The sequence below is a fragment of the Amblyomma maculatum genome, chromosome 3 (genome assembly GCF_055883805.1).
Source record: "Amblyomma maculatum isolate TAMU_Amacu chromosome 3, ASM5588380v1, whole genome shotgun sequence".
NCBI classification, from domain to species: Eukaryota; Metazoa; Arthropoda; class Arachnida; order Ixodida; family Ixodidae; genus Amblyomma; species Amblyomma maculatum.
Genome location: NC_139346.1, coordinates 130,559,217 through 130,573,445, shown reverse-complemented (window position 1 = coordinate 130,573,445; position 14,229 = coordinate 130,559,217).

Here is a 14,229-nt window from a genome sequence, read left to right as displayed (position 1 = left end):
CACTGCAGTCCCAAAGACACACCGGCTATGAAGGAAGCCGCAGAGGAGAGTATCCGATAAATCTACCATTGCATTTGCACCGACATTGCACAGCACACAGGCATCTTGCTTTTTGCATCCATCTCAAAGCGCCCGCCTGCGCAAATAGACTGTAAACATATCTAATTATACGGCGTCATTACTGCACTACAGTGATTTATAACCACTGTAAAATCGCTATATGCAAATGAATCTTTCCAATTTTGCACATATTCTCGAACAGGTAACCATGAGTACTATATTCTTTTTCATTTCCTCACGTTAACATTGTCATTAATACACTTATCAAGAGCACGTACGAAGGTTTATAAAAATGGCGTCTATCTAGGTGTCACCCGTTATAATTAAATATTATTAACGATGCGCCACTAATGGTGCGCGAACTCCCAGACACCTTTAGAGTGAAGGATTAGCTGTCCTGATCTCAAGGGAGATGTGCCCGAATTGCGTGGCAAGCTGAGCCGGAAGTCAACTACATGTAGTGAAAGAAGGAGTGACCGTTTGGTGACCAGCTTTTGCCGCTTCAAGCAAGAGTAAGGATCAGAGTCAGAAGTAACAAAAAAAAAAAAAAAAACTTTATCCACAGCAAGAGACGATACAGATGACTACACACTAACACTTAAAATACCCAGACGAGAGGTTCACAAAAACGCAATGATGAGCATGCAAATAAAGAGGATCTCAATAAGCGTAAAGGCTTTACAATACAGAACAATAAGCGTGGGAGTTTAACAAACACACACCAAATTGTTCACCGGGCACTGTCAGAGACAAACGTTTGGAGAGTCATGATGTGGCCGCCAAGCATGGAGGAAGAAAAAAACTAGAAGGGAGCGCGCGCAGCCTCCGCAAGCCAACCTCCTCTGACGCCGCTCCCTTCTCTCTCTTGCATGCAATGGTTCTTGGAAATTTAGCCAACATAGTTGCCAGACTCAAAAGCAGCAGGGTGCATGGTATTGTTTAGTGACTGGATGTCCCCGCGGAAAGCCTACCGAAGTGGACTGCCAAAAGTTGTGTGTCTCGTCGCAACACATAAGATACTTTATTTACAATTGTTGCATTGTACTCCGTGTTTATAGGCACACAAGTGAGAACTGCAGGTGGCCTTTTAATCTTTTGTTTCGTCAGGGAGACGGGGAGACTACGAAATCGATATAACATTGCATGCCTGGGGAACTGGCTTCAGCGTAACAATGTGTATTTGAGGCCGGCATTTCCTAAATGAATCAAACACGAGGATATTCGACGCTGGTCACCACTACTTTGTTGCTAACGAATGCGAAGCCTAGCCTGTCGGCGGGTTTCTTCGGCAGGCTTGGCGAATTCTTTGGTATAAGAGACGGAGGTGGGCGTACCATCCGGGCGCAGCATCGCATCTAACGTTGTATAGTCACTTCCATTCTGTGAAGAAGGCGGGAAGGCGTATATCCGGTACTTTCTTACACTGCGTTGTTTATGCAAACGTGACGTAGGGCAGAAACGCATGCCGGTTCTTGTGGTCGACGTCTGTTTACATGGAGATCATATCGGTCAGAGTTTTGTTTAGGCGTTCCGTAAGTCCATTCGTCTGTAAGTGATATGCAGTACTTCTCTGGTGAGCTGTGCAACTGTGTTGCATTACTTCCTTCACTAGCTTGAAACCGCGGTCTGTGGTAACAGATGGAGCGCCATGACGAAGCACAATGTGTTCGACAAAAAGCAGCGATTTCGGCAGCAGTAACACGCTGGAGGGCTTTCGTTTTGCAATCACGTAAAAATTATTAGCGGTAACAACAGTCCACCTGTGGCTCTAAACTTACGTAGGAAACAGCCCAAATAAGTCGATACCGTCTTGGTGAAACGAAGAATTCGGAGAAGGAAAAGGTTAGAGCAAACCGGCAGGCTTGAGTGTCTTACGGCGCTGGCAGTCTCGACAGGATTTCACATACTGTCTCACTGTGGCCGTGTGTTTGGGCTAGTAATACTTCTTATGTATTCGCACCAATGTGAGACTGAAGCCAAGATGCCGAGACTAAGGTCCATCGTGACAGGCGCGCAAAACTTCGGCGCGAAGAGCAACAGGAACACTAATAGGTACATGTTCTAGAGGCTTGAAACGTGCGTTTGTACAAGACGTCGCTGCGTAGGAAAAACGAGGACAGCGCACGACAGAAACGGCGAGGCGGTAGTGGCATACGGCCTTAAAGGTAATCAATGAACGGACAAAGCTCAGGGTCTTCAAGTAGCATTTGACCAAATGTGGACGTAGTGACTGCTCCAGCGAAAGCGTCATTATCCAGATCAGCCTCAGCTATGTCGAGCTCCAGTGGTGCGCGCGAGAGACAGTCTGCGTTGGTGTGCTTTTGGCCAGACTGATATCCCACAGTGATATCAAATTCTTAAAGCCACAAACACCGGACAAGGTATCCAGAAGGGTCCTTCAGGTTCGCCTACCAGCACAGGGAATGATGGTAACTGACTACCCTGAACGGTCGTCCTTGAAGGCACTATCTGAATTTAGCGAGCGCCCACATCGTCGCGAGGCATTCTTTTTCCGTTTTGGAATAGCTCTTTTCGGAACGAGAAAGTGTACGGCTGGCTTAGGTGACGACGCGTTCATTGCTGTCCTGCCACTGCGCTAGCACGGCGCCAAGTCCAACATTGCTCGTGACGGTGTGGACTTCCGTGGCGGCTTTCTCGTCGAAGTGGCCTAGTATCGGTGTTGACTGGAGACGTCTTTGAAGGTCGACGAAGGCATCTTGTTGTTCTTGGCCTCAGACCAAAGGAACGGCAGCCTTGATGAGGCGCGTTAAGGGCTCAGCGATTTTAGGAAAATCGATCACAAAACGCCGGTAGTATGCACAAAGGCCCAAATGCCGCACGAAGAGCTTTTCTGTTGGTTTCTGAAACGCTGCCATCGCGGTCATCTTCGCAGGGTCAGGGCGGATGCCATCGTAGCTGGCAAGGTGGCCTTAAAGTTGTCGCTCGTCGAAAGCAAAGTTACACTTCTCCGTTTAAGGGGACAAGCCAACAGAACGGATGGCATTGAAGATGGCGTGAAGGTGGTTGAGATGCTCCGAAAACGTCTCGGAAAAAGAAACGACATCATCTAAGCAAACGAGGCAAGTTTTTCATTTTAGGCCGGAAAGTACAGTATCCATCATTCTTTGGAATGTGGCCGGTGCTGAACAGAGGCAGAATGGGAGCACTTTAAATTCATATAAGCCATCCGGTATTATAAAGGCGGTTTTACGATCACGTTCGTCGACATAAATTTGCAAATAATCGATTCTCATATCCTTAGACGAAAAATAATATGCACGGCGAAGACGATCCAAAGAATAATCACTCCGGGGAAGGGGTAAAAGTATTTCTTCTTCGCGTTATTCAGTTTTCTGTACTCGACACAAAAAACGTAAAGTTTCATCTTTTTTTTTCTTGACTAACACAACGGGAGATGCCAAAAGACTTGAGGGCTGTGTAATATCATAGTCAAGCATCTGCTAGACCTGATAGCGAATCGCATCTCTTCCGTTGAAGACACTTGGTAGGGGCGCTGCCTCACTGGTCGTTCGATGTATTTGGTAATAATTCGTTGTTTGACAACTGCCGTCTAGCTGATTTTCGATGAGAGGTCGAAACAGTTCGCGAGCGAATGCAAAAGATACACAAGGCTCGACCTCTCTAATATCGACAACTTTGCATTGAGGTTGGCAGTGAGGGGAGATGGCTGATGTTCAACGTCGCTGGAAATATCAGACGCAGGGGTGCTCAGTGTGGATGTCTTCAAAATAAGCAATTACACTGTGTCTCGGCAGTGTACGGTGCTCCGAACTGAAGTTTGTAACAAGGAGGTGGTAGTCCCAGCACGAAGCATTACAATACTACGAGCTACCCACATTTGCCTCCCAAGGAGCACGGCCCCGTTTCTTTCCACGATTCCCTGAGTAGTATGTTTGCCGCCGCAGCCAACTGTGACTAATCTGCTGGCTTGAGGGGGTAGGCGACCATTATCATCGTAAATACGCAGTGTCATAACGGATCATTCATCACATTCGGTCGGGAGCGCTCGAGCAGCAGAAAAGGAACATAGAAGCTCACGGGGGTTAATAACAGCTACGTATTCTCGAAGAAAGCCAATCCGTAGGTACGTTGCCTCGAGCACTCCCCCAAAATAACAAAACATACCGGAAAGGTGGCTTCGCGTATTCCAATTCGAGCAGTGCGCCTTCCAACAGGCGTGACTGAACGACCCCCTGATGTATGAACCTATCTGTGGCCTGTGCCACGGCGTCACCACTTTTATCAATTCCACGGCCAGTGCCCGATTCATAATTGACTAACCGGCACCTGTGTCCAAGAGGACACTCATCGCATGGCCGTCAACACTCTCTGGCAGGTCGGGAGAAACAATTGCGGTGTCGTCGCTGAGCATGGACAGATTGAGGGTGGTAGTACTGGGCGTCGGTGGAGGATGTTCGGAAGTGCGATAAACAGCGGCCGCACCCCCGGAGGTCGTTATTTCTAGTTTCCCCGATGTGGACTGGGAGACCTGCGGAAGGCCCGGAAGACACAGGATAGCTCGGCGAAAAACTGCGAGGAGAAAGTGACCAGAACAATGGGCTAGGTGAACTAGGAGAAGAACGACGGCCAGTGGGGTACTCTTTAATTTCGTGCAGTCGTCCGCCATAACGAGGACAAGGTTCATCAGTCGGGAACTCTCCTGGCCCATCTGACGGTAAGAGCAGTTGCGACATAGATGGCCTGGCTCTCCGCAATGATAACAAATGGGGCGGCGTCAGTCAGAAGTCCGCCAAACGGACACCTTCCGTGTAGGCTGCCAGGCCTGGTAACCAGACGAAGAAGACCAGAAGCGCTGCTGGGATAGTTCGAGCTCTGGAGAAAAGCGGGTCGGGGTAGGCGGAAGTGAGCGTAGAGTCTCAGCATACGAGAGGAATTTACAACTGGCAGACAGTTGTATGAACGGCTGCAGTGCTTGTTGTATCTCGTAGCGGATAATGTTAGAAATTGAGGCGGGAGGTGGCTAGGGACGCTCAGTATGAAGATGTTGCGATTCCTCCCGAACAATCTGGCGCACAAACTCCCGGAGTGCATGATCGTAGGTATCTTGTGGCAAGCTAGGACAATTAAAGGCGAGAGTTTGAGCTTGCGGTCATACTAGACGGCGCGTTGCTGCAGTGTCCGTTCTATGACAGTAGCTTTGCGCACAAATTCATCCACAGTGGTAAGAGGCTACGAGCGAGACCAGAAAACAACTGCTCCTTTACACCGTGCATGAAAAAGCACACCGAAAGAGGCTGGTCATGTCATCAACTAAGATCATGACGCTTTCATTGGGCCTATGCTTTCGACACTGGAGATCCTGTTCAGCCCTTTCCTTGCGCTCAGGGCTTCCAAAGTCGCACAGAAGCTGACTATGAACCTCCTGCCAAGTCATGAGGGTCGACTCATGATACTCGAGCCAAGTCTTGGCGGAGTCCTCAAAAGCAAAGTAGACGTTGTAGCCGGTGAATTGACTATAGTGGTCAAGCCAATCTTGAACATCTTCGAATGGGTCACCATAGAAGGATCTTGGAATGCGTGGCGACGGGATGACGAACGGGGAGCCTTAGTATCCGGTAGGCCAGTAATTTGAGAGGCGGTTGTGACGGGCATTCTGTCAGCGGGGTATTCAGGTGTGCAGCCGATTCGGGTGGAAGGCCTTGCAGGCAGTGGCTTGTTCGAACGCCGATAAGCTTTTTGATGTCTTTACTATGCTGATCGCTTCAGTCGGGCACAAAAGGCATAAATCTCTGCAGCGCCTTCACCAAATGATACGGGTGGAAATTATAGAGCAGCAATTGACCGTTAGGCAGCCTGCGATCACCAGCGCCCTTCGGTCTCTTCACCTTCCCACAGCGGGCCCCACCAGTTCCACAATGCACGTGGTAATATGCTACCTTCAGAAATACAGCTAGTTTCTTGCCTTCAGCCAAATCACTTGCACGTAAGCCAAGCCTTGCACGTAAAGCTCAAATCTATCCAGACTCGAAGCTCTTGCTCTTTTTTCCCACTTTTGCAGCATTCAACAATGCAGCAACCGCCAAATAATAGTGAAAATGAATGACAAGCCGCGCTGATCTCTTCGTCGCCAGTAAATATAGTAGTCTGCGGCAGAAGAGCTGCCGTACTTATGAATCAGCAATCCGGTGCAGCAGAAGAAATCATGTTTATTCGCTTTGACACTGCTGCATGTAATGCATGTTCATGTAATGCGGAAATGGCACATCATGCACTTGGCTCTATCACAGTAGTAAGGTATACTACTATATTTTGTAGTATGGTATTGCCATTGCTTAGCATGACGCGGTATGGCATGCCATAAGCATAAGATGGTAAGATCTGTTATGACAAATGTAGAGTATGCTGTGATATGCTATGGCATGCGACGACAGATGTCGCCACTCTGCACGTGGACCATAGGATGTCGCTGTCGAGGGGTGCAGAATAAAGGCGACCATTTCAGGTCTTCGAAACGTGCTATTCGTGAAGCAATTGCGCTTTGATAATCCTACTGTTAAGAGTAGGAGAATAAATGCACACCTACACCATATGTGATCAGTTGTACCTATAGACTCCCAGAGTGACGGAAAGAATAACGAGATGGTAATCTCTAGCATTCCAGCATCTCCGCGAAATCGAATCAGTTCAGAATTATGCAACTCTGTTCATCACCCCTAGTTACTCAACTAAAACCAGTGTCACCACCCTAAAGGAGCCTCTGCGCCTCCCAACACTTGTATTGCGTCGTTTCGTTCCCAGCCTGTGTCGGTTCTATAAACTGCATTATAATGGCAAATAACTGAGGGCGTCCTCCCGCTTCGACAGCAATAACCGAAAGCAGGAACAAATGGCCGCATACGTCTGCTTAAAAATCATTCTACTCTAACGCAACAGTGACTTCAAATTCGCCGTATAATGCACAACGTTTCGTGTATAGATGACAAAGCATTCAGAAAGAAACTAAAAACGTACCTTCTACAAATTTACCGCTTCCGCGTACCTAGCACAAGGATTCACCTTGTTCGCTACCGCGTAGAACCATCCTATGTGGAACCTTGATATAATCACTTGGTATTCGCGGTTGATTTTCGATCATGCCTCTTTTTTTTTTTTTTCATGCGTGCACTTTGCCGTCGGATGCCAATGTGTCTTTCTAGATCTGTAATGCCTTCGTTCTCCTGAAGAAACAATAAATTAAATGAAATAAAGCAGAAAGGAAACCATAAATTCACGAGACGCTTGAGACCAGGTTGTAAAACGCCCGGTTAAAGAACTCGAGTACCCGGGTTAGAATCCAAATTGTTGGAATCCGCTTTGATTGTGTTTTTGGTGTTAAATCACTACAAGAAATCATGGTCAGCCACTGTTCAGGCATTGGATCTTTCACATACTCTATTTTCTTGCGAAATTGAAAGACCAGTCGGGGACACTCGCGCGTTTAAGCCGCTACACCCGACTTAGTCCGAAATACCCGAGCAATGTGTGGTCGCTACGTCAAGAAACAACTTAGCCAATCACAGCTACGGTACAAGTGTTTCGATAGTCCCCTCTCACCCTCCGGATAAATATTTTTGCTGTAAAAGCGGATTGGCTGCGTTAGGAAGTTCACTGAGAAGAGAATGCTATCATCGCTGTGGAGAAACGGAGCCACTTTAAAACCAATGGAATGTGTGCTTGCCAGGCCGGAGATCCAACTAGGGCGATAGCATTGTGTACGATAAGTGCCTCTAACACATGCGCGTTAATCGTGTGGTATGTATTACGAGCACCCTGTATTGTGAAAGTGCTGCTTCTTTTTCCGCCAGAACCACCTTGCGATTACGGTGTCTAATGAGCGGAAACTCTGCTTCGAAGGTCACCAACATCCCAATTGACCCAATAGCCCAACTTACTGGTTGTAGTGGAGGGCTATGAAGCCTCCTCCTATTCCCATCAGGTGCGGGGCAGCCACGCCCATGCAGAGGAGTGCCGCCACTGCAGCGTCTCCGAGCTTTGCACCGACCTTGAAGGCCTCCCTGAGCGAAACAGTCGCACAAAATACACAGATGGTAAGTGACAACCACAAAACCTCTAGCATGAGCACTAATTTTGTACAGAATACTATGTGATTATGTTATTGTACATCAGGTCACCTAGTTGACCTAGTTGCTTCTACGTCGTGTGCAGGGAGCTGACCGAAGTGGCATGCGATGTAAATCGGGTATATGCATGCGCGTGCGCCGGGTATACGCTGCATCATATCGTGAAATTTTAGAAAATATCTTCGCAAAAGGCTTTTCTTAAATTTTTACGTACAGTAAAACTTATGATACTAATCAATTTATTATCAGATCTTCCCTCCGCGGGTTTCTGGTTTGTTTCTATTGATTTTGAAATACGCACTCCAATCTGACTTATTTATTCTGTAAGCAGAACACACCACTTCAGAAAGCAAACTTTTCGCCCGCATCGGAAACTTAAGAAAGTTTTATGAATTTAATAACAAAAGGTATCTTAAGACATTCTGCAGTTGCCCCCTGCTACATAAGCAGTGTCTATTGAATATCATCATCCAGTCTGTGCAGCTAGTTGCTAAGGTAGCGGCAGGGTCAACTTTTATTGACACAAAACGGTGCGTGAACGTCACGTACAATTAAAATGTTCTGGTTTCATTCATTCGTCGGAAAAAACATTGAGCGAAAGAAAAAATTGTGTTTGGGAACAGAACACGTAATGGTCCTCCGAATATAAAAAAAAAAATAAACTTCGAACACTAAGCACATAGCAGCTGTGTCTTTCCGACAACCTGCTAAACCAATTATGTTGGACTGGAACCAGCTCCGAGACTCCGACGTGCGTCGTCAATAACCGTTAAATAACCGTCGTTACGCTTGCGCGAATAGTAGACTCCATTCCCTACGCGAACACCCGTCGTGTCACATGCCGTACAGCACTTACTAAGAAGAACGTGACAAAACCTTGCTAAGTTAAGGTTTCCCGGGCTGGTTTACCAGACATAAATAGTAAATTCTTACACGCGTTATGCGCAGCAATGCGTTAAACACAGCGATGAGTCCGGTGGTTGCGCGGGTGGTATGGAAGTTCATGTAAGAGAACATGTAGAAGCGACGGAGTTCCCTCGCTTCTGCAGCGCCTTTGCTTGCTGCGCAGAATGTTGTCAGGAACACCAGAGGGCGTGCCGGTTTCCGTCCCTTCTCTGCGGTGCAATCTTCCCGTTGTAAATAGACGTTTTATCGAGGCACCCTACCGGACCTGATAATCTTCGAGGTGTTTTGCTTGTGGCTCCTGTTGCCTCGAATGCAGCTGTACACACCACTTGAGCCAACACAAAACACAACGTTTATTTTGGCAGGCTTCGAACTAAGCACCATGGCTGCAAAACACCACCATATATGCCCTGCAACCTGATGAGCACAAGGCTCCTTTGTGTCCTTTCTTCTGTGTCTTGCCACTTTAACTGTCGCCTCGGGAGTATGTCATGTGCAGCAGTATGTCAAGCAGTGACACCTGAGGGATCAGCACTGGTGAGGTGGGCCTGTGAACAGGTCGAAGTTTCCTTCATAGCATGTCTGTCAACCTAAACACTTGAAAATTCGTGAAACCCACTAGGAGAGGGCAGGTGTAGGGCGAAGCATTAAACTAGGGCATTTTTGTTTTCAAAGTTTCTCGTGACATACTTTACAAAACCGCTAATAAAATATATCTCACCCACGGAGTTATGCTCATGAATCTCTAACGCGACCGCTGAATTTCCCTAGAGTTTGTGAAAACGATAGGAAGCTTTTTGGAATTAATCACCTTCCACTTATGTGTAACTTTTTCCATCAACAGATCGCGGTGTTCTTGCGAAGCGAGGTAGAGTTTGAAGCCAGCCTTGTTACCATGCATGTAGAGGATAATTCACATCATCACAGGTGACTTGGTGTTTAACCCGAACTTAGTCCCTGTCACAGACTGCACAGAGGACGGCAATTTTGGAGCGATTGAAAACATCCCAGAGGCTTGCAGCATGTCATTTCACTGTTCAGCTGCAACAACTCTGAAATAGTGGAGTCGCACTGCGTCGGGGGAGGCAGCTGTTCAAACTAACAAGAACCGAGACCAACGCGAATGGTCGAGCCCGCGATCAAAGCTGTGCCAGATGATAGGCTTGCGAGAGGTTTCCCGGGGGAATTTTCAGATGTCAGATACGAATTAGGGTCTCCTGGCATAAACGTTAGCATAACATTGCAGCTGACGCTGATGAACCCACAGATAATACATATTTCGCTCACTTAATTAATGGCGCAACATGTTTTCATAAAGGTGTTGTTTTAATAAAATTTTCATCTGGTTCTCAAATAAACCGTAAAAATTTAAAGGTAACTTCTGTAAGATGGAAAAACGAGTGCCAAGCAATTCAATACAGATTCAGCAAAAAAAATGCAGGTATACGCTGATGATATAATTTGAAAATAAAATTAATAACGGCTCGGTTAACGCATCTCACGCTTCAACGTCAGCGGCTAATGAGGGTCGTGGTCATATGATCCACAGCTCAGGACGCCGAAAACAATGAATCTTTTACCACTGCTATTTGGTGATGCGTCCACTTGGAATACGAGCACATGCTATACTGTCCGCCGGTTTTAAGCCTTGCACATATTGAGTCGCCCACCATTAATAAGCGCACAGCACTTAAACTGAGGGCGAACTGAAGCCGCCCTTACAGATGAATTACATCGTTCAGAAGGCAACAAAACAAAACCCACATTTTCTATAAGCGGAGCTTACGTGTTATACATTATAGGAAATGACAATAACTGAAACAGTGGTGTCGTGATCAATGTACGATTTCGCGAAAAGAGCGAGGGGCAGATGTTTGGTCGTGGTTCTTGCAACCGAAACTCCACTGCGATTTTCTTGCAAACGGCCATCGGACAATTGTTTTTATTGTGCATGGCGAGGGATAGTATAGAGTGGTGGAAACATTTTCAAACAAATATGTTTCATTGCTTACAAAGACGGCACCTAGCCCGGAAGCCATGGGACCGTTTTTTACTCACGGCGCTGAACGCGGTTCCTTTTGTCAGGGTCTGTCTAAAAAATTAGAGCAGGCTTAAGTATCCTCAAGAGTTGATGTGATAGCATCAGCGTGCTGATCATATGCGTTGTTGCTAAGTACTAGGCTTACTTAGTCGTCCTAATTACCAGAGAAAATTACTACTGTACATCGGATACCTAAAAGTGCGCTACTTGGGATACTTAAAAGTGGTAATTAGTGGTCACAATTTTAGCGCAAGTGATACGCAGTGTGACTTGATGCTACTGAGTAGTCTAAGTTACGGCTGCTTACGATACGAGTAAGCCGCATAAGGCCCTTATACAATCGCAGTGAATTGTGCAGAAACTGAGAGCCTTGCTTGCGACCCCAAGAGAAGCTGTTCGATTCTCCTTTTACGACCTATTATTTTCTCAGCGAAAGTGTTTTTCCGTAATCAGATGCACATTGTAATGGTGTTTGTCTCAGGTTGCGATCATGTGCATGCCCACAACCATACAGAGCCCTCTTTCAAAGTACGTGCGTGCCGACTCCATTGTGTCATGCGACTTTGAGAGCCTGCACACCGGCCAATCAGTGCTCTTTTATGTAATCTTCGTCTCTCGGCCACTCCGGGAGTTTCGTGACAGGACAGGACTCCAATAAAGTTGGGTTAATTATGACAATGGACAATGCTGCCATTGCCGTGTCTTCTTGGAGGGCATAGAGTCCGAAGAAATGAGCTGTTATGAGCAAAGCAATGTCAAGCTGTCCGTTGTCTGCCGCGTCACTGTATTTAGTTGATCATTTACTGGGTGACCAAAACAGAGCTTTACCTAATACATAAAATTGTAGTTACAGAAAGGTGTGGCATGCCCTGTCGAAGGTATACATGCAGCCAAAGGGGTTCGCTTGTGAGTCGTACTTTCGAAATCGGAAGGGTTTCGTCTTCTCCATGCCCTGGAGATTTTGACTGCCAGATGTGCTCGGGAGCTCTTCTAAACAGTTCAGAGGCTATCGTATTGAGCGATATAATTTACAACCCCAATGCGTGAAACCTACCTCATTGCATAGATTTTGCGGTAGGCGGAACACAAAGTGGTATAATGGCTGTCACTCTTTGGCACTTAGCTAAAATGTTGTGTAAACTTTAAGCTACTCAGGCATGAATGAATATGGCTAGCATGAATACTTATATCAGAAAAAGCAGGCGTCTACTAAGGTACCCTATTTGTTAGAATTTTGATAGAGCACACGTGTTCCGAAGTATTCTCCTCTATAGTTTTCACTGATATCTCGAAATTCCGCATGCAGTGTGGTGACAGTTGACGAGTAACGGCAGCCAGGTTTGACGCAACTCTTGCATGGGGTATTTGTTTCTTTTCTTTTTTTTTCATTCTGGTGAATCTGTTTCACTGGTCTCCGTTTGCAGACTGAACGCCGCATCAGTTTCGCACTCATCGTCACAGCCTTACGCGCGGAATCACGCTGATCGAGGTGACATTTTAAAAGGGCATTTCGATAGACACGCATGCAAAAGAGAATTGCATCACGTAGAACTGTGTAGAAATACTCTTCCTAAAAGTTCCCGTTATGAACACATCCGTTAGCTGCAATCCCAAAGAAATTTAGTAGGAACGCAAACGCATTACAAGGCAATGTCGGCAAGGTCGTATGTACAAAACATGTGTACAGTCTTGTGTAGTTCTTATAAGAATTAGGATCAAACGAGGGGTTGCAATCGAAAGAGGATGATAAAAAATATGTTAATGGGATGTAAGTTATTAATTAGCGTAAAAATGTAAAAGTAAAATCATTCAGATGTCGCAATAACCATAGGACTAATGTCGACGTCAAGGGATGTGTTGTGACGCCAACCAGCAGTGGATGGGTTTCTGGTTTATTGAGCCAAATAAATGGGTGATAGTGATCAGAAGTGTGCAATGATCGTGTGTCAATTAATAAAATTAAATACAGTTAGGGCGAAAAGGAGCGATAAAAATCAAATAAATACGCAGAATGTCTACGCATAGATAGTGTCGTCAAAACGATACAATTGCTATACGGACCACCACCGGTGACGTCGTGGCGCAGCATAACGCGCATGACGTCATCGATGCCTGGTGGCGCCCCTCTTTACGTCAAAAGGTAGGTTGTTGACTACCACCGTGACGTAATGTCACATCCTGATAACGCGTGACGCCATGACGCCCGGTGGCGCCCCTCTTCTACGCCAATCGCTTTGTCACCGCTGGCACCGGATGACACGATGCTTAACTAAGAGCTCCGTTAACGTGTGTGCAATGGTACAGGAAAACATAACACACAATGCCAGACAAAAAGTGAGTAATACAATCAAGAGACATAAGGAGAGAAAAAAAAAGAGAGGCAAAGAGCGGCGAAGAAGGACCTAGCTCTCAGAGGCTAATTTTAAACACCCTTTAAAGCTCAAGTTTGGTCACCCTGTGTAGCTAATTAGCGCGTGTCGTTTTAGTACGACTGCAATATGAATACTCGAAAAAATGACGTCGTTGTCTGAGGGGCAAAGAGGAAATTTTCTAGATGAAGGCGTGGCGACTGAACCACCGATACACGGGAAGCGCCCCCGTCATGACCCTCCCTACATCCACTGTCCACAAGGCCTCCACCAGCTAGGGATCGAAAAACCTATTATGGGTGACACTCAAGCTACGCCTTTCAGGTTATGGCGCGATAGAGTAGCCTACCAGCCCACATATAAAGCCCCACTTTGAACCAAGCCGTATGAACATGCCTTAGTAGTCAAGGGGCGACGTGAATGCAAGTGTCCTGGCAGGTTGACTCTGATATGCCCTATGAAAAGAGACAACCCCATTTGGCAGCTCCTGCCATACTTAATGTCAAGCAACCGTACGTTCCGCCAAAGCTCGGTTGTGTCAGCTCTCAGGTACCGCCTGCCAGCGCCATATTTTCGTGAGTTTTCGCCCACAGCGTCAACGCCGGCGCCGCAGGGCCTTAAACGCTATCGCGTTAACGTTTGGCTGACACTTAAGCCCCGTCTTTAAGGGTATCACACAACTAAGGTATTGGCTCCCATCCGTTGGCTAGCCTTTCTAATTTTCGCTGTCGTACATGCACCTTTCTACACT